The 20932-nt window shown below is 40.1% G+C and overlaps 1 long non-coding RNA gene across 8 annotated transcripts in view; it reads left to right on the forward strand.

Moving 5' to 3' along the window:
* Positions 1-20932, forward strand: part of LOC109437798 (uncharacterized) — an 801312-nt gene that overhangs the window by 593726 nt on the left and 186654 nt on the right. For 7 of the 8 annotated variants that reach the window (XR_012496361.1, XR_012496360.1, XR_012496362.1 and 4 more), the window contains one exon: positions 7404-7508. This is a non-coding gene — a long non-coding RNA (uncharacterized LOC109437798). Of the gene's footprint in view, positions 1-7403; positions 7509-9140; positions 15664-20932 lie in introns of those variants that run through there. The other variant, XR_012496366.1, reaches the window with a different exon arrangement.

Genomic DNA, 20932 nt, shown 5'->3' on the forward strand with positions numbered 1-20932 from the left:
ACACCAGCAAATGTCATTTGGCGCAGGATCACAGCAGGTGCACCGGTCCCTGTTCTCTGAGTCCTGGGGAGATGTGAGAGAAATATGCTGGGGCAGAGCACAGCAGGATGTATTGCAGGGATGTATTGCTGTAAGGGACTCTGCCACCCTACTGCTCTCCTTTTGTATGATATAAGCGTGAGAACAGTCTTCAATGAGGAGAAGTGGGCTCAGACATCTAGCAATCTGAACTTGGACACCAGCCATTTGGATACTTGCTGGAAATTCCAGTTGCCTGGTATCTGGAGACTTGAGGGGCCTTTGGGAAACTGAGTCTCAGCACACCTGCTGCTGATTAGAGGAGAAGGAGCTTCTGACCCCATGGGGAGTTGAAGCTGCTCCTGCTGAGAGAGCTAGCGCCACTGTCCCTGCTAGCTCATTTCTAGGCATTGCAAGATGGATCCCATAAACGCAATTTTCTAACTGTATTTGGAAAATGATGCTTCTCCCTTTTCATATGTGTGCACGTGTGTTGTTTTGCAAATCACCAATGGAATCAGTATTTTGTGCAGCATACTTTAGAAACACTATATTAACTACCGTGATAGAATAATTTTTTTTAAAATCGCCATGAATGTTCATACCTTCTTATATCCACATCATTTTCAATGGGACTCTGTGGTTCTGCCCATTAAAAAAGAGGAGTCTCTTTCCTCTACCCTTGAATCCAGCCTCAGGCTGTACGTTGCTTCTGCTAATGGAATTTGGTGGAGGTGATGGTGTGCCAGATCTGAGGCTAAACCTCAAGAAGCCTTGAACCTTTTCACTCACTCCTTTGGACCCCTGTCATCACCATGAGAATAAGCTTGAGCTAGTCTGCTGGATGCTGAGATAATGGACCAGTCACCCCTGATATCCTAGCCAAAAATCAGCCAACCATCAGACAAAATAGTGAGGCCATCTAGACCAGCTAATCCCAAGCTGACCCCTAACCATGGGGGAGATCCCAGCCATGTCCAGAGAGCTGGCTACTCAACCCAAAGCTGATAAGAGTAAGCCCAGCAGACACCAGAACTACCCAGCTAATCTGTAGACTTATGACTAATAATAAGCACTTAATGTTTTAAGCCACTGAATTTTGGGGTTCTGATAGCTTTGGGCTATTACTTACTATTATGCAGTAATTGCCCCTGACACAGTTACTAATTTTTGGCCTTTTTCCCCCATTTTTTATCCATGAAATCAAGGTTAAGCAGTGACTTTATTGAAAGAGAAAATTGGATCATATACAAAAAATGATAATCAATGACGAGTACCATAGCAAGAATATATGTGTGTGTTAACAAAGGGTTATTGTAGATGTATTGTTTTCACTCAACATGGACAGCCTTGTATAGTTATAGACCAATAATGTAAAAGAGCGTGTGGTTGTATGTGATGGGGGTGGGTCTCAGTGGCATAGAAGACCATATGTAGAGAGATATTTTTCTGAGTCTCACCCACAGAGCCTCCCGTAGGCACTGCATCCATCAGGTATCAGATAAAGTACTCAGGCAATCAGATAACATTTCTGGAGATTTCTTTCCAACTTAAATTTTTTTTTTCTGATAAACTGTTTTGTCTGGAAATAATAATAAGTAATAGTGTGGAAAAAGTCATTTTGTTGTTGTTGTTAGGTTTTAAACTTGGAAGGTAGAAGACGAATCTTCTCAAAGAGCTAGAAAGATTGAAAAACAATAAAATGACACAGAGTACCCTCCTTCCCCCAACCCCAGTTTCTGTCCAGGGGGAAACATTGAAGCACAGAGGCCTCTCTCCTCTCAAAAAAGCATTCATGGGTAAACAAATCGGTGCCATCTTCCTGGTGCCCTGAGAAGCTGTGAGTGCAGCGTGGGGACAAAGGATCTATCTTCTAGGGCAACAAAACAACTGCCGAGCTGCTCACAGAAATCGGGGGCTCACAGGACCAACACAATTCCCACATCACACACTTGAGGCACTTAACTACTGCGATTTGCTGGGATGCAGCCAGCTAATGGAATTTAAATTAATGATGCACATTTCTTTTAGTTTAAGTTGTTAAACTGTATTTCCATGTTTGATAGTCATTTGCTAAACCTCTGGAAAACATTGCATATATAATAATATGCAGGAATCCCCTGCAGCATTAAAAAAAATAAAAGCTAACAAGTTATATATGATTTACTCATTTGCAACACATCTGTATTTTAAAGAAACATTAGTATAATCAGAAGAAGGATTGGATTATTGATTTGAATTCCAATTCAGATATAATTTAGGAAGACTACATTGGAAACAAAAGATATACTTCCATCTTTCTCAAAATGAGAGGCTTTGACTCACTTCCTTAAAAAAAGGAAAAATAAGAGATGTAGAAAAATAATTTTTCATGACGTAATTCTTTTTTTAAAGTTTAATCAGACAATTTTTTTTCTTTTCTTTAGCTCCCTGAACCATAAACAGCAGAGGTGAAAAATAATTTACTCATAGCCAATTAATGTGAAAAACTAAATATGTAATTTTTTCAAAACATAAATGACTTGATTCTTTGCACTTTGCTAATTTGGAAAAAATGCATAAGTTTGCAAAAAATTAAGGAAGAACAACATTTAAGGCAGATTTCTTGAAGTTTTTCTCATTATCTTTATCTATAGTGAATTTATTACAAAACAAACATAGACAAGATTCTTAAGTTTGGTTTATATTATATATGGGTATGTTCTTTCCATATATACAATATTGTAGTGGAAATGACACTGAGCTAAGGGTCAGAAGACAGGGGTCCTAGTTCCATCTCTAGCACTTAGGAACCAGGAAAGCTCAAATTGGTTGCTTAACACCTCAATAAATTCATGTTATACTAATATTAGTTTGGTGCAAAAGCAATTGCGGTTTAAAAGGTTAAAAATAATTGCAAAACCCATAATTACTGTTGCACCAACCTAATATTAGGTTGAAATATGTAAAATTGTCAGTTTTTGACCACTTTTGACCATAAAAACATGACAATTTTATATGGTTCAACCTAATACTGCTCTTATAGGGCTACTCTGTGAAATAAAAAACAACAACAACAATTAATATATTTTGGAATACTGTAAAATGTACGTAAGATTTTTATTATCCGTGTGTGTGTGTGTGTGAGTGTGTGTGTGTGTACAGGAAACCCATTTGGTGTGGTTGTAATAATTGATACAGATTGCTACACATTGATTTGCCAGGGATGCAAAAAGGATTGAGGGGACTAGATAGAATGAGCCAATTTTTATGATTGTTCGTTTCTTCTCCATTGAGATGTCTACAATCTGGCCTTTACATTTAAAAAAAAATGCGTTACAAACTGAATAGCAAGCAAAAAATTAAGTCTTTCTTTACCTATCAGACAAATTAATGAACTGGCTTCTCTGTAGCCATCATCTGGATACAAAGCATTTGAAATTGCGTCCAAATGTGTCTTTCTTTAAAAGACATTTAAACACTAGCTTCTGGTTCAAAAGCAAGCCATGTTGGATATTCACAGGTAGCCAGTGGTCTTACGTCTTCGGCTTCCCCTCTGGCCATGCCAAAACACCTACCCTCCTCTGCTGTGGACTGCGCTGCCTCTGCCTGCCTCCAACACCCTACACCGTCCGCCCCACAGCGTGCCCAAACCAACCCAGCAGCTTCTCTTTTTTGCTAATTTAGGTGTGCTTAGCTCAGCCACAACTGTGAATAGTTCTTTGAATTGAGGTCCCATGGAAGTAGCCAATCCATTTGCAGAGAGGAAGAAGAGGCATCATGAAATGCACTCGGGATCAAGTGGTCTCAGGAAGAGCAAACTAGTTCTCTTTCTTTCTTACGGCTTTCTGACTCATGATTTGTGGTCGTTTGTGGAGCCCAGCTTTACCTCCTGCCCTGAGGTTTTGTGCATTATTGTGCATTCTTATCATGTTTACTTAAACTGGTCTGAATGGGTTTCTGCCCCCTAAAAGCATAGTTCTGACGCTCAGGACTCCACGTTCCAGGGACGCTGCTCTTGCTGCCACAGACCTTTGTCTAGGTTAAGAATCACTAGACACTTTCTTCCCTTTTTAGATGTAGATCTTGCTATTTTATGTATGTTATATCAACATACAGAGTTTTTAAATGCAATTGTTTATCAGATTCAAGGGATTTTTGGCTTTTAATCAGAATCAAATTCACTCTAATTTTTAAAAGAAAAAGAAAGGATTTATAATAGTTAAAGATATCCAACGGGCTGTGCTGTGTGAGACTGGGAAGTCCACATCCAAGGAGACTTTCCAAAAACCTGTTAAGTAATTATAGCTTCTTCGGACTATTTGGATGGCCTCCTACACTGCCTGTTTTTGAAGTAGCAACCTCAATGGGCACGATAAGAGAAAGTCACTTGTCAGAGTTGCACCTTGAAATGCCTATTTTAAGATCACTGCATGATGATGTAATTTTAAGTAGTATTGATACTTTTCCCCCTATGAACCTCAAATCTGTGCTTTTTAAAGATTGAGATTGACAATTGTGGCTACCAGTAGCTTAAAGTAAATAAATATAAATAAAAAACCAAAAAAGCCCAAATCAAACATTGTTTTCCCCAGTCTAGCTGCTTCCCAATGGTGTAATCAGAGCAGTGGTTTCTTGAGTCTGTTTGGATAGAGCCTCTTCCAGACTTATTTTATGTAACGGTGGCATGGATGCCCTTTTGTATTTCGCCAGCAAGAGAAGTCCTTATGTTATAGTCTCATTGAAGGACAGCAGTGACACTGTGCTCTGGGAGATATTTCTTGTTTAAACAAGTTACAAGAAGATTATTTGAAGGGTAACAGCCAGGTTATGTACCCCATAAAAGTACGAATGATTTACAAATATTTAACAAGGAAAAAACTAATTATGCTGCTCCTGTCACAGAGAGGCCAGCCTCAGAAATGGTATAATCAATATGGGAATGTTAGCTGTAATACAGTCTGTCAGCTTTTTAACCAACCAACCAAAAAAAAAAAAAAAAAGAGAGAGAGAGAGAGAAATCAGAAAGTCCATATGCAAAGTTTAGCCATCTCCTCCAGACCTGTGAACTTTATACATATGCATATTTGGTTGTATATACCTTTCCTATGTCAGGCATCTGAACATTTGGAAGTTATTTCCAAGGCCATTTAGGAGGGCCCCATTGGTCTAAGTTTATATGGAATTCTATGACAACTGGTGGTTTCCCAATGGGTCACTGTACACAAAATACAACAGTTTGGTCTCTGGGTGCTAGTGTTTCTTATGACACGTGTCCTTTCCCACCAGATTTACAGAAATTTGATCTACTGAGGAAATCGTTTTCTTATACTGTTGCATGTTTGAAGAGGTGCACATTATTTTCTCTTTTGCAGGGTATTATAGATGTATATAAATTTAATGATACAGATACGTTTGTGGGTATCTCAGGGCCCAGGAAATTTGTCCGTTAGAGAGGCATCAGTCTGGAATGTTAAACAAAAGTAACTCTCTGAATAGAGTGATGAAGGGGGGCATCATGCAATGGTTGTAAGCACAGCTGGGGAGTGTGACTCCATGAATTTAGTTCCCAGCTCTAGCCACTTAATATTTAGGATCTTGAGTAAGACTAATGTGCTACAAATCTTTCATTGTAGAAGTGAAACAAGCAATGGGAGTTATTTTATCAGTTTATGGGGAATTAAATAACACATGGAAAGTGTATTAGACAATCTGTAACATGTAGTAAATACTCAATAAACATTAGCTTGTAGTATCAAACCAAAATATTTCCCATTTCTAACTCATGTTGTCTTAGCCTTGCTAACTTCTGAGAACAAACAGGGTCACATTCATAGCAATGGCCCAAATTTTGGTGGTATTTTCCAGCATCTGCCGAACATTTGGAGCTAAGCACTCTGTAAGATTCACACATGCGTCTCTGTTTCCTCAGCCCCCATCAATATTTCCTGGCATTCCTGGCTAATTCACATGAGCTCATGGACCATCTCCTACTTTTCTTGTTGCTGTTGGCTCCACCTGAAGCCCCTGATGGGGGTGCTTTGCTGCTGTAGTTATAGCCAAAATCTGAGAAGGGCTCTGCGTCCCTCCTGCTTCTTCCAAAATTAGCAATTTGTCAGGAGTCAGAGTGGCGCCATGCCCCTTTATTGTCCCCACACCTTGGGAGTTCCCCAGTGTGTCTCTCTCCCCCTCCATGGCACATTTTGTTAGCCCCTTTGCTTACAAAAAAAACAAAAACCAAAAAAAAGCTTCAACTGTGCCTGCAGCATCCCGTACAAGGGGCTGGCATGCACTGGTAGGTTCAAAATAGAGACCGGTATCTAACATAAATAGGATGTTTTCCTCTCCATCTAAGGCTTTCTTTCAGGCATCTGTACAAAAGTGTCCTTTCCTAGCCAATTTTCTCAGGAAATTGATTCCTTGAGACTCTGACCAATACACCAGTTCTTCATACATGCCCAGGCACTTCTGAATACCAACTTAGACTCAGCAAAGTTTCCCCTCTCTGTGATGTAAATGGCATGGAATAGTTCTATATTCCAAAAGAATTTTACCCCATATAGTTTTGGGGGACATGATTTGACTCATGGCAGATGTCTGAGTCCACGTAGTACTTACTGAAGGTTCTGACAGGTCTTGTGTTTTATGTGTTCAGAGATGGGAACTTACCGTAGCTTCTACACATAAAGTTCTCAGAGTTGGGCCACCTCTGATTTGTGGCTTTGTTTCGTAGTTTGGGTTGGTTACCACATTTTACATTATAGTAACTTTACTTTATTGCTACTGTCACAACAAAGCAAAGCAGCTATTATCTTATAACAAACTAAAGCTGCATTGCTAAACCATTGCATCTAACCAAACCACAGAGCTATAACACCTAATTTACAGTTTATTCCAATTGCATGGACACAAGGAGCATAAAATAAAAAATATATATATTAGATTTCATTGGCTCATCTGGGCCAAGAGCTTTGAAGTTTGGGAGGATGGTTATAAAACAGCTGAGGTTCCATGTTGTACACAAGACTTCTACAGAGCTCTGGGCAGCTGAGTACACATTAGGGCTGACTTAAAATTGTCCACGTGGTACATTGACATCACACCCAGATTCTCACACCTCTGTCCAGCCAAGCTAGAAGCCAGCTTCCCGAGCTAGGGGCACTGCTGTATAAGGGATCTTAAGGGTGAAAGAGTCTCAAAGACAACCAACAGGCCTGCTGGTTACGGGGTTGGAAGGGCAATAGGAGACAGCACAAGGCGGAAATGCAAAATAGCTTCTTTGTGCCTTTACAAAAGCATACTGGTGTGTTTCCACTGAAGAGTAAGGGTCTAATCAACGTTAGGGATGAATTACCCTAAAAATAAGCTAAAGCATACAAAGCCTGACTCCTTTTTCCCTCTTCTAGGTTCCTGCACAAGACAAAGACAACATACCACTGATTCAGAATGGCCTTACCATTCCTCTCTTATCCAAGGTGAACCTTTCCTTCAAGAGCCAACCACTTCCAAAGGTAACGCATAAGAAGTTCCTAACCAGGGGCATAACATAGCTGTTAGTTCATCACCTCCTGCACCCCACATCAGGCTCAGCTCTTTCTCTGAGCTCATAAGTCTCAATTACTCCACAGAGCATGGCCCTAGGAACAGCTGGCTGTATTGCGCTCAGCAATCGGAGTGAAGAGGCATTTGTGAAGTGGAATGGATGAAACAAATGTGGAGGCAAGGAAGTAGCAGAGATGTAGAGTGATCCCAGGTTTCTGGTGGTCATGGTCAGTGTGGTAGAGCCATTTATTGACACAAGGAACCTGAGAAAGGTAGAGATTTGTGAGGTGATTACGTACTTCTTGATATAGATTTGACTATTCTCACCATTTGTCACTTACAGTGCATCCCCTGGCACTGCCATTCATAGTTTTCAGCCTAGCATAGTGGTATTATAGGTAAGTGACCAGTAAACATCAGTTAATGGCTGTGGGATAGTAAGTAGTCCCCTTAAACCTGAGCAAGCTAGGCCTCGGATATCAGGCTTTGGAAGACTTCTCTGTGGTTCTGACTTGGCTGTACTCCTCCCTGCAAGGAAAAGAGTTTGCAGGGTTATGGGAGTGAGCCCGAACAGAGACTGCCCTCACTTCTAGAACATGTTCCATATATCCTGAGCCTGCTTCCGGGCCAGTGCAGACTTCTGCCAGTTCTGTTTTCTTGTGCACAGACCATATTACTGGTCAGTGCACATGTGGGTGCCAGGAGTGATCAAAGTAAGCCAAAGGGTGGTTGTTTGCAGGGATAAGGTGTGAAAACATTTGAATGTCCACATACATTGGTGTGGGATGAAGCCCATGTGGAAAGTGAGGATGTTGTGTTCTGAGGCAGGATTTGGGGACTGAAGCCCAGCTTTCTCTGCATTTTCAAGTTTCTGTAGAGAATTCCAAGGACTCCAAAAATCTTAATTTGGACCCTGAATTTCCAGGTAATTGTAAACGTGTATTTGCCAAGGGAGGGGGATAGAACATATTTTTTTTAAGTAGTTTGCAAGCTTGACCTACTTTAATATTTAGGTGTCGTATATGTACTCATGATCTCAGTCCTGAAATGTCAGTGGTGGGTCTGAGAGGGGATGCTGCGAAGCACTTTATGATGAGGATACCCTGAGCACACCTTCTAGGATGTGGCCACAGCAGCCCTCAGTGTTGACCCTGATGAGGCTCCGTCACGGATGATTGGCTTTTCAGTGGGCCTGAAACATGGAAAGAGAAATGTCACAGATTCCGGCAGTGGCACAGCAGGAAGGACCTGGGTCTTTTCTCTTAAATGATTTTGATCCCTAAGTCACTCAAGCTCAGCCCCACTTCATGCTTAATCTATTCTCTCAGCTAATATCATACTAATTCTCTTTCTTTCTTTTGAAAGAATAACATTGCAGTGTTTGATTTTGTTTGTCTCTCCCTACCCTGCCTCCTGGGTGTTGTACTGAATTTCTGTGTGTTTCATAAACTGTAATACTCCCCCACAGTCTGCCTCTCATTTTAAGGGTTAGAATACTTTTCCTTTAGTTTTTAGTAATGTCTATATTTCTCTAACCTGAATTATTACTTTGACTGTTTCCTTATTCTCTCACCTTTCCCCCACCCCCCCACCCCCACTAGTCTTTTTCTATCTACCTTCTCTGTTTCCTCATTCATGTATGGTGGAGAGCAGTGTATATGGATACAGCGGGATCATTTGACTTCCTCAAAATATACTGGGCCAAAATGGTGAAGCCAGAGTATGAAGAAGTATCTCCAGGCTTTAAACGTGTCAAGTGCAAAACCTACACAGGGAGGTGACTGAGCACATAAGTGTCCATCATCTCCTGGTGTTGGAGACTATACAGCAAAACATGGATGAAAAGGGAAGATGGCTTGTGGGAAAAGAGGAGGAAGAAAAGACGAGGTGGAGGTGACTGCAAGAAAAACATTTGGGGGGAAACTTTCATAACTTATGGCTGAGTTTCTGTGGAGATTCACTGAGCTGCCAGATTCCCCGCCTTTTACTGTGCATCACTTGCATCGCTACAGCGAAATGGAAGAGAATGGCCATGGCAAGGACAGCTCCTTCATCCGATACTTATTGAAAGGCATCTCTCTGCCCACTTGGCACTTCTACAAAGAAGTGGAAAACAGTCCCTGCTCTCAAGAGGCTTACAGTGTTCCCAGGGCACCAGTGTTCACACATATGAAGATGACATAGGCCAGAGCTGTTTTCTCAAAACAGGCAAAGAATAAATCCCAACCTCATCTGTCATATGGTGCTTGTTGACACTTGTCCCAGAGGCAAATGAAAGGATGTCTCTCTTCTGGCCAGGCCAACACACACAAATATAATAGCAATTTTCACTCTGCCTGTGGCATACTAGACCAGCTGTAGTATTTCATGTACCATATTGTCAGCAACCTGTGCCTGGGCACATGTATAGTTGACCCTTGGACCACACAGTTTGAACTATGTGAGTCCTCTTATACACAAATATTTTTCAATAATAGTATAAATGTATTTCTTTTTCTTTATGATTTTCTTAATAACATTTTCTTTTCTCTAGCTTACTTTATTGTAAGACTATAGTATATAATAGATATAACATATAAGATATGTGTTAATCGACTGCTTATATTATTTGGTAAGGCTTCCGGTCAATAGTAGGCTATTAGTAGTTAAGTTTTGGGGGAGTCAAAAGTTGAATTCAGACTGCACCGGTAGCTCGCACCCCTAATTGCTGCTTTGTTCAAGGGTCAACTGTATAATGAAGATCTTCATTTCTCTCTGTGCAGCTCTAACTCTTTACAGGGGGTACTGCTTGTTCAAAACAAGGAAATAGCAACTCCTTTGTTCTTTCCTCTCTGTTTTATGTAAAACATTTTATTGCTACATTTTTCGTTTTATACCTTGGAAATACTGTTATTTTGGGCCTACCCATGAGCCACAGGTCGTATGTGGTTTGGGCATATTGTGTACATGTTCTTGGACTTTATATAACTAAGATTGTAGCAAACAAAGAACTCCTAAATTGAGAGACTTCACATATTTTCTTTTTCTTTTCTATATCAAATCATGTGCCATCTATGGCCTTCTCCATCCTTACCCAAGCCGATCATGGATGCATTTCATGGACAAACTCTATTCTCACCAGTTTCTGAGCCAGCCTGGACCAGAACTGAAAGGGTAGTATCATGCTCATGCCACCAGCTAAGTGATCTGGAATCATTTTGTAATAGTATTTTTGAAGATACCCCTATACATTTTAATTTCCCCCTTAAAATTGTGTTTCCCTTACAGCCTTTTTTCTTCCCAGACTGAGCTCTGTGGTATAGTGTCCCATGGCAGGAAATAGAGACTTCTTCTTGGCCTTTTTAGCAAGACATGAAATTGTAAGCTACACTTAGAGAATCAGACCACAGAGTTTTAAGTTAAGGGAATCCAGAGGGAAAAGGAGGGGGCAGGGCTGGCTGGGGTCAGGGAGCCCACCTCTTCCACCCCTGGAGAATGGTGCATAGAAGATTGAAATATGGGGGAAAAGAAATCTGTTAGATGTCATGGGTCCTGATGGCCCCCTTTGGGCTACAGTTTGGAGAGGGAAGATGTGTTAGAGAGGTATAGGTATTACAGCAAGAAAAAGAAAATGATGTGGCAGATTTCAATTGAGATTCTTGAATAGACCATCCCTTCCTTGGCTGTTCTCTTCTCTCTCTTCCATCCTCACCCGTCTATCCTAACCCACCATACCAACTTTCGGTGCTCCCCTGTGAAACTAAGTTTGGCTTCTCAACCTTGTCAGGCAGAGAGCAGTCCTTCAATTTTTCTTTCACAGGCCACTCTCATATTCTCTGTGGCATTGAAGAGACTCAGAAGTCTCCTTGTCCTTTTCAGAAGGGATTTAGAAGGCAATTGAGTTGAGATCCAGTAAGATTGTGACTGCATGTCCTACGCCAATAGACAACATAGCCTTCAGCAGAGGCTGAGAAAGGGACACATGCAATGGGATGGATGCGAGCTGTGGCAGGTCTAAGGTAAAGGTAGATCAGGGAAAGCTCCAAGATCTTGATGCAGCCAGGAGAGAACAGGTCATGACTTGCACCAACCATAGATATCATCCATGACCACCAAGGGCAAGAAGTGTTTCTGTACATTGCTACCCCCTGCCCCAAGTGATTTGAGTTCTTAGGAAAGTCATATGATAGGATTGGCATACATTCAGAGTGAGCTGAGGTCCTGCAGTTAGGACTGCAACTGTTTGCATAATGAAAATGAAAAGGCAGAGGAAATCAGCCCTGTCATCCAGTTTATGACGGCCACAATCACCCCGCTTTTGTCTAGACTTTGGGAATCTGAGCTAGCTGCTTACTGCATGCCAAGGAGAATAGCGGGCCAAAAACGATGATGGACAGTCCAGTGACTGAGCCCATAGCCTGGACTTGCACACAACCAGCAGCAAGCAGACATTGGCAAACTGGCAAGGTGACATCAGCAGTTGAGGAGCTTAATCTGATTTTAATAAATATGTGGATTTTATTTCCCTAAAAAAAATAACAAAAACAGAAAAGAGAGAGCCACTGCAAAAATCCCCTACTTGTACTAATTCATGCCGTGTGGCTAAATTTCAGCTCTGTGCTGAGATAGGCATTCTCAGTTTCTCTTTAGTTGTTCTGTAAAAAACCTATTTGCATATTGTAAAATGCTCCACAAGCATAAACTTAAATTCTGGTTCTTATATAGAAAATGTCCACAATTATGTCAAAATGAAATTGACAAATATTCATAGCTAGCTAGGCACCATGAGAAAGAAAAAAATTAAAAAAAGGAAGCATAAGGTTGGCGATTAAGTTACAGCAACAGACATTAAGGTGTGAGAAGCTAGTGGCTTCCCATGACAAGGAAAGACTCAGACCTAGGATAATAAATGACCAAGAAAAGGAGAAGGGATAGATCACCTCAGCCTGTGTGGTTGGTGGGGTATACCCTAAAGGCTGAATCAGATAAAGAGTGGGACCTGGTGGTCATGGGGGAAGATCAATCTACAAAGGATACCACAAGTCAGAAATATGGTGCCAATTAACCCAGCATGAAACTGCTTGCACAATTTTCATACTGTAAATTGGCCCAGCTCCCACTAAAGTAGGCAGTGCCATACTAGGAGAAAGTAACAAACCCACCTTACTGGTGCTACTACTTTAGAAGAGGATTATTGCAAGTTGGGAAATATAACCCAGGCTTGCTTCCAACCCCAAGGGCAGCTTACTGATGCCATCTGATATCATTGTCTTTGGAAGCTGAAACTCTATAATAAAATGATGTGTATTTCAGTACAATTTTTCTGCATCAAGACTTTACCAAAGTATGAGTAACTAGTGCTGTCCAATCACAAGCAATGGCAGTGGAGAGGAAACTGTGAAATGAAAAGCAATTCCAGTGAAGTTGAAATGGTACATCATGTTCAATTCCTGTTATGAATATGAAGAAAAAGGTGTACAGATTGTATTCTTTGAAATCTTGTTTTTGAAAGAATACCAAATTATCAGCTGCCCGTGGTGTCCACTTCTCTCAGCCTAACCCTGAATAGAAGCAGCATTTAATCTGGGTGTTAAATAAAGGCAAGATATGAAAGTGCAAATAATCCAGACAACTATAAGACAAGAGAAGTGCCCTTCTGGCAGGGAGGACTTCCTGTCTGGACTTACATTCACCAGGACAATTTGGGGAGTTCACACAGCAGTGCTAGCTGGGCTTATTTGCCAAACAGAAAAGCTTTAACCAATGCCCTGTCTTCTCTAGCAAGTAGGTACCCCAAATATCTGGCAGCTTAGCTTTCTTGTGCATCTTCTCTAGACACTGGAATGGTAGAGTGGGGATGAAGGGTAGGCGGGTAAAGTCAGCAGGTTTGGGCATGAATTCGGGCTCCAACTCTTACTGGTTGTGAACCTGAGCCAAATGTATGCATCCTTTCTAGACAGTTTTTATTCTCCTCAATTTAAAAATGAGAATAAAATCAATGGTCATGTAGAGATGTTGCATTACTTGAGAGAACACAATTAAAGCATCTATCACCTGAGAAGAGCTCAATGATGGTAGCTCTGTCTCTGCTTTGTTTTTCTCACTGCAAAACTGCCAAAGAAGAGCAATGTCCCTTCCTTCTGCTGCAACCAGCCTTTCCCTGCCTCTAGTTTGGTATCGGATAGCAAGTCTGTATCTGATACATTTTCAGATGGTCATTTTCTTGGCACATCTTGACATTGTTTGAGCTGATAATTTGCTGAACTCTGCTCCAGAAGAGTCACCAAAACATGACTGGAGGTGGGTTTTCATGACCCATCAATCAATTGCCATGGTACAAAACCTACTTGTACTTTTTTTTTTGTATACTCTGAAGTAGACTATGGTGGCTATTGATTCTGCCTGCCCATCATATTTTCCCATATCACTTTTTGAGTAAGATCTCTTCCCTTTATCTACAGGATTAGAGTTTGACACAAGGCCGGCCATTCACACTACTCCATCCCCTTGGCTGCTGTGCTTGGTCCAAGACATAATCATATCACTCAAAGGTGGACCAGTTGATGCACTGGGGGAAAATAAAGCTGTTTATTCCTCTGAAGTTACTAAGCTAGTCCTGTTTAACCCGATGCTGCCAGAAGCCATTTCTTTACCATATGAAGTGAACTTTGCTGTTGGTATGAAGAGCTAGCATTAATTGAATGCTGCCTATGTGCAAGTACTGTTTTAAGAATTGTATTTGTATTCTCTCACTTAATGCTCACAATATCCTTATCTTGTAGATCTAGCTGTAATTATTATTAGAGAGAGAAGGAAATTCAATCACAGAGAAGTAAAGTAACTTGTTCAATGTCACCTAGAAAGTGATAGAGACAGAATTTGAATCGATGCACTTTGTGTTATTAATTTCTAGACCGTGGTTCTCAATTTTTCCCCCCAGGGGACCTTGAGTGACATCTAGAGACATTTGTGGCTATAGGAACTTGAGCAAGTGGTGCCAAACATCCTATCATATGCAGAACAGTACCCCCCCACACAAAAAAGTAATCTGGTTCAAAATGTTACTAGTACCAAGTTTGAGGAACCCTATTTTAGGCCACTCAAGTTTCTAAATTCTGGTGGACAGAAATGAGAGAAGCACCCGAATTGTGCTTAGGATGGTCCCCAGGCTCAGAACCTTCCAGCTACCTAAGCCAAAGATGCCCTTTATGTTTAGTAGAGTTTGAGTGAGGTGTTCTTTCAGGTTGCCATCAGGAGAATCCTGACTAATAGATATGTAATACCCATTTTTATTCTCCTCTAGTCATAGACGTTTGAAAAGATATGTAAGATTTCTGTATGTGCTGTCGACTGTCCACCTCAGACCATCAAGATGATAGTGACTGTTCTTCTCTCTACATATCAAGATGCTTAATTAGCACTTTCGGGAAAAAAATGAAAGTGATGAGCTATAAGCCATCACACTTATCACGCAGGTCAGGGTGGAAATAATCCTCAACAGTGTTTTTCTTTACCTTTAATTTAGAAATTATGATTCAGTGAGAGATCCTTTCTCAACCATTTAGTCTTAGAAGCCAATGCCTGCTCAACACCTCTGCTCTGGGAACCATTTTTATGTGCATTTTACTTTTTCTCTCTTTGCATCCACTTTGGAATTCTTTCTCATCTTATGTACAATGTAACAGACTGATGTATTCTAGTAACACATCAATAATTCTGTGTGTCTCTGTGCCTGAAGGTCAACAAACCACTTTCTTTTTTCAGTTACAATCAAATGACTACCGACACCTAGAAACAACTAGAGAGCTGGGGGAAAAAACAAGTCTATGTGTAACACCCAGCACATCTGCAAGTTCAGGAAATGTGGAACGGACCTGGAAAATAGCCAGGAAGCTCCCATTTCTGTGTATTTTACAGCAACCATCCATATATGAGATGCTAATATTTATTTAAAAGCCTCAAACTCATGGAATTCTGCTATGGATTGGACATGTCACTTTCTTGTGGCAATGAGGGGCACATTCTGATACTTAACAATAATAAATCTCGTAGGCAAATGACTTTCTATATATTTTTCACTGTTTTAACAGGTCTGGGTTCTTCAGATACAGATACCTTAAATTATGAAACGAAGCTTCATGTAAACCAAATCTTAAATAAATAATTGAATTACGTCAAAATTTCTTAGAGGCTCTTCTTTTTTTTTCTGTAGGATCTGTTTCTTTAAAACATTTCAAATTGTCCAGTGAACATAAAACGTGCTTGGTTTCTGACTATTAAAAGCTTTAATCTGATTAAACTAAATGAGCTTTTAGGATCTCTGTCTTATAATGGACACACTAAATAATTCTCAAATAGACTTCTTGCGAGGGTCACAGAGAACATGAATGGGCAAAAATGGCTTTGCTTGGCCCCAATGAGACCACTATAGTTGGCATCATGTTATATTAAAATCAGAAAGTTCTCACCTATGTCAAGCATTGAATTGGATGATATTTTCTAGGTATTATATTTTCTTTCTCTGTTTTACTTGAACATCTATTATATGGAATCTTTTTTCCTCTGTTAAAACAACTTTGTAAAACATGTTTCCCATCTTCTTTAAACTTTGCTAGCACAGAGTGCATAATTCACTGTCATATATTGTTTCATGTGAATATATCATTTTATTCTAGTTACCTAAGTGTGAGGGATTCTCTTAAATCTAGAGAAATTCTACTTACATGTTCCATAAATATATGCTGAATAAGTTGAGAGGCAGTATGATAGAGTGGGAAAAGTCTAGTGGAGGGTTTAATCATATATATTAATTGTGTATATTGGAAAAGATAAATATCTGAGTCTCAGTTTCCCCCATCTGCAATAATACACTAATGTTTCTGGCCTTGGTAAGTTAACTGGAACCAGACTTACCTTGCCTATGAAGAACTGGTAAACTGGACAAAATATATGAAATAACTGTTTTCAGATGTTGGACAATAGGCAATGCAGAACTGTGATCCCTGAGACAAGGGAAATCAGCGAGGTAAGACCTACAAGAACCTTGGCTTTTAGCCTGGAGGCATGTAATGGACCACAGGAAAAGGAGGAAAATAAAAGATGGAAACAGACATATCACTGACATGAGGAGACAGAGCTTGGAATGTAGGAAGGATGAGGTGGCTGGAATTTGTGATGCAGAGCAGTACAGAGGAGCAGCACAGAGAAAGAGGCCTAGCAATCTGTTAGGGGCCTTCAGGAGTCTCTGGTTGGAAACTGCACAGGGGAACTCCATAAGGCTCAGAAAAGAAGAAACACGAGCACTGCAAGATGAACAACCCCCAGGGTTCACACTGTACTGAAAGACATTCAGACATCCACTAGCCAGATTTGAGAGAAAAAAAGTCCAACATCAGGAAAGAAGGAAAAGATACACCCTAAATTCATTAAATGCATATTACAACACTATTATTAAAATAAAAACATTAAGCTAATAAAGTTGATAACTTAGATGAAATACATGTTTTTTTGAAAGACAGAAATTACAAAACTGAAACTAGAATAAATAGAAAATATAAATAGCAATATATGTGTTAAACACATTGAATTAGTAATTTAAAAATGTTCCCAAAATAAAAATGCCAGGCCCAGATAACTTCACTCGTGAATTCTGTCAATCATTTAAGGAAAAGATTATAACAAATTTATGCAAACTATTTCAGATATTAGAGGAGGAGAGAACATTTTCCAACACAACTTATGAAGCCACTATTGCATACTGTGACACCAGAACAAGACAAAGATATTATAGATCAATATTCTTCAAGAGCATTGATGTAAACTGAACAAAATATTAGCAAATCAAATCCAACAATTACATGAAATGTATATACATGTGAGCTTTGATGACTAAGTGAGCTTTATTCCCAAAACGCAAGGTTAGTTGAACATTCACTAATCAATACAAAATCACTGTGCTATCAGAATACATGTTCTAAGTCATGTGTTTATATATGTGTGTAATAATCATAATATATGCAGAGAAAGTGTTATCAGAATTCAACTTCAATTCATGATACAATTAGCAAACTAGGAATAGAAGGGATTTTTTTTTTAAACTGAGAAAGAACATGTATCAGAAAATCTACAAGGCCCTCACTGAATGTGGGAGTAGCTGTCAGGATCTATCCTCTTTGCAAGCTGCACTTACACTGAAGGAACTATGTCTAAATGTCCTGCAGTGGGCATTCGTCTTGGCACCATCTACTCTTGTGTGGGTGTCTTCCAGCATGGAAAAGTGGAAATAATTGCCAATGATCAAGGAAAACAAACCACCCCAAGTTATGTCACCTTTACTAATACTAAACAAATGATTGGTGATGCCACAAGCCATCAAGTTGCAATGAACCGCTCCAACATGGTTTTTGATGCCAAATGCCTGACTGGATATGGATTTATAATTAAAAACAAAAAGCAAACAACAACAACAAAAACAACAACAACAACAAAACAGCATTAAATGCTATTGTTCAAGTCGATATGAAGCATTGGCCCTTCATGGTGGTGAATGATGCTGGCAGGCCTGAGGTCCAAGTAGAACACAAGGGAGAGACAAAAATTTTCTATCCAGAAGAAGTGTCATCTATGGTTTTGACAAAGATGAAGGGAATTGCAAAGCCTACCTTGGGAAGACTGTTGCTAATGCTGTTGTCACAGTATCTGCGTACTTCATTGACACACAGCGTCAGGCTTCCACAGGTGCTAGAACTACTGCTGATCTCAATGTACCATTAGAATCATCAATGAACCAACTGGTGCTGCTGTTACTTATGGCTTAGACCAAAAGGTTGGAGATGAAAGGAACGTTATGATCTTTGACTTGGGAGGTGGCACTTTTGATGTGTCAGTTCTCACAATTGAAGATGGTATCTTTGAGGTCAAATCTACAGTTGGGGACACCCACTCAGGTGGAGAAGACTTTGATAACCGAATGGTCAACCATGTATTGCAGAGTTCAAGCACAAGCATTGGAAGGACATTAGTGAGAAAAAGAGAGCTGTCTGTCACCTCCATACTGCGTGTGAACGTGCTAAGCATGCTCTCTCTTCCAGCACCCAGTCTAGTATTGAGATTGATTCGCTCTATGAAGGAATCAACTTATATACCTCTGTCAGCCGTGCCTGATTTGAAGAATTGAATGCTGGCCTTTTCCGTGGCACCCTGGACACTGTAGAGAAAGCCCTTTGGGATGCCAAGATCCAGATCCATGATATTGTCCTGGGGTGTGCTTGTACCTGTACAGCCACGATTCGGAAACTTTTACAGGACTTTTTTAATAGACAAGAGTTCAATAAGAGCATCAAGTCTGTTGAGGCTGTTGCTTATAACGCAGCTGTCCAGGCAGCCATCCTATCTGGAGACAAACCTGAAAATGTTCAAGATTTGCTGCTGTTGGATGTCACTCCTCTTTCCCTTGGCATTGAAACTGCTGGTGGAGTCATGACTGTCCTCATCAAGCGCAATATTACTACCCCTTCCCAGCAGTCACGTCCTTCACACCTGCTCTGGCAACCTGCCTGGTGTGTTCATTCAGGTTTATGAACATGAGTGGGCCATGACCAAGGATCACAACTTGCTTGGCAAGTTTGAACTCACAGCCATCCCTCCTGCATGCCGTGGTGCTCCTCAGACTGAAGACACTTTTGATACTGATGCCAATGGCATCCTCAGTGTCTCTGCTGTGGATAAGAGTACAGGTGAAGAGAACAAGATCACCATCACTAATGACAAGGCTCATCTGAGTGAGGAAGACATCGAGCACATGGTCCAGGAAGCTGAGAGGTACAGAGCTGAAGATGAGAAGCAGAGGGACAAGGTATCTTCCAAGAATTCACTTGTATCCTATGCATTTAGCATGAAAGCAACTGTTGAAGATGAAAAACTTCAAGGCAAGATCAATAATGAGGATAAACAGAAGATTCTTGAAAATAACAATGAAATCATCAACTGGCCTGATAAGAATCAGACTACAGAGAAGGAAGAATTTGAACATCAGCAGAAAAAGGTGGGAAAAGTCTGCAACCCCATCATTACCGAGCTGTGCCAGAGTGTAGGAGGCATGCCAGGAGGGATGCCTGGGGGCTTCCCTGGTGGTGGGGCCACCCATTCTGGTGGTGCCTCTTCTGGACACTCCCTCAAAGAGGTTGATTAAGCCAACCTTGAGCATAGATTTAACATTGTTTGACACAAAATATGGAAGAACCCAAATTTGTAGCAAATCCCATGGCAGTTTTAAGGTTGAGCTGCTATATACTAAAGAACAGCATTCTTGATACTTAACTATGGAATATGTGCACAGGGAAAGGAAATAACAATGAACTTTATCAGCACTGTATTGTAAAGTGTAAAACGTGATGTCTTAAATAAAACTAAAATTGGCACAGAAAGAAAAGAAGAAAGAAAGAAAGAAAGAAAGAAAGAAAGAAAGAAAGAAAGAAAGAAAGAAGAAAAGAAAGAAAGAAAACCTACATGACTAGACCCTATTTTCCAGCACTCAGGTTTCCCTGAAGCCAGTGACTTACAATTATTACCAATGTAGACTTGCCCCAGGGTGGGCTCCATCTGTGTGAGTAATGGCTTTATCTGGTCTGCCCAGACTTTATGTCAATGAACCTTGGTAAGTAAATCTATGGCACTGATTATTGCAAAGGCTGCCTATCTGAAGTAGTTATTATTCTCATGTCAGTTTCTCATATTTTCAAATCTATAATTTCTATAAATGCGTGGACCACATTACACAACTCCTCTACCTCTATTCCCATTTTATGTATAAAGGCTACACACTTACTAAATGTTTTGTTGTTGATGATGATGGTGTTGATTTAATTTATTGTAGCCAATAGCACGGTATAAGTCAGAATTTTGGATAACTGTAAGCAAACATTACAACCATATTGTTATGTCAATCCTTCCATGGTTTAAAAGGGCCTATATTTTGATTATATTAGGTTCGTGTAAAAGTAATTGCAGTTGAAGAGACTGAAAATAATTGCAAAAACCACAACTACTTGTGCACCATCCTAATAGATGTTTGATAAGAACAGCAACTGAAACTCCTATGATAAAGACTCATTACTTTGAAAAGCATGGGCATTGGTAACAGAAATGCCAACCAGTGGTTTATATCAGGGACTAAATATTTCATACTCAGATGCTTTCAAGAAGAAAACAAGGGTTATTAAGTAATATGCAAATTATTAATAATGTGATATTGATTCACATTAGCGTTTTCTCAGTAATCTCTAGATGTTGTTAATTTTCAGCTGTCTCCCAAAATAGATAAAAGCTACCAGTGAAATATGTCCTCTCTAGATGCCAAATACAATGATAGGTTTCTATTCTATTTTTATTTTCATTTTCCTTAGTGTATTGTTGA

This window comes from Rhinolophus sinicus, linkage group LG05, assembly GCF_036562045.2.
Source record: "Rhinolophus sinicus isolate RSC01 linkage group LG05, ASM3656204v1, whole genome shotgun sequence".
Lineage (NCBI taxonomy): Eukaryota > Metazoa > Chordata > Mammalia > Chiroptera > Rhinolophidae > Rhinolophus > Rhinolophus sinicus.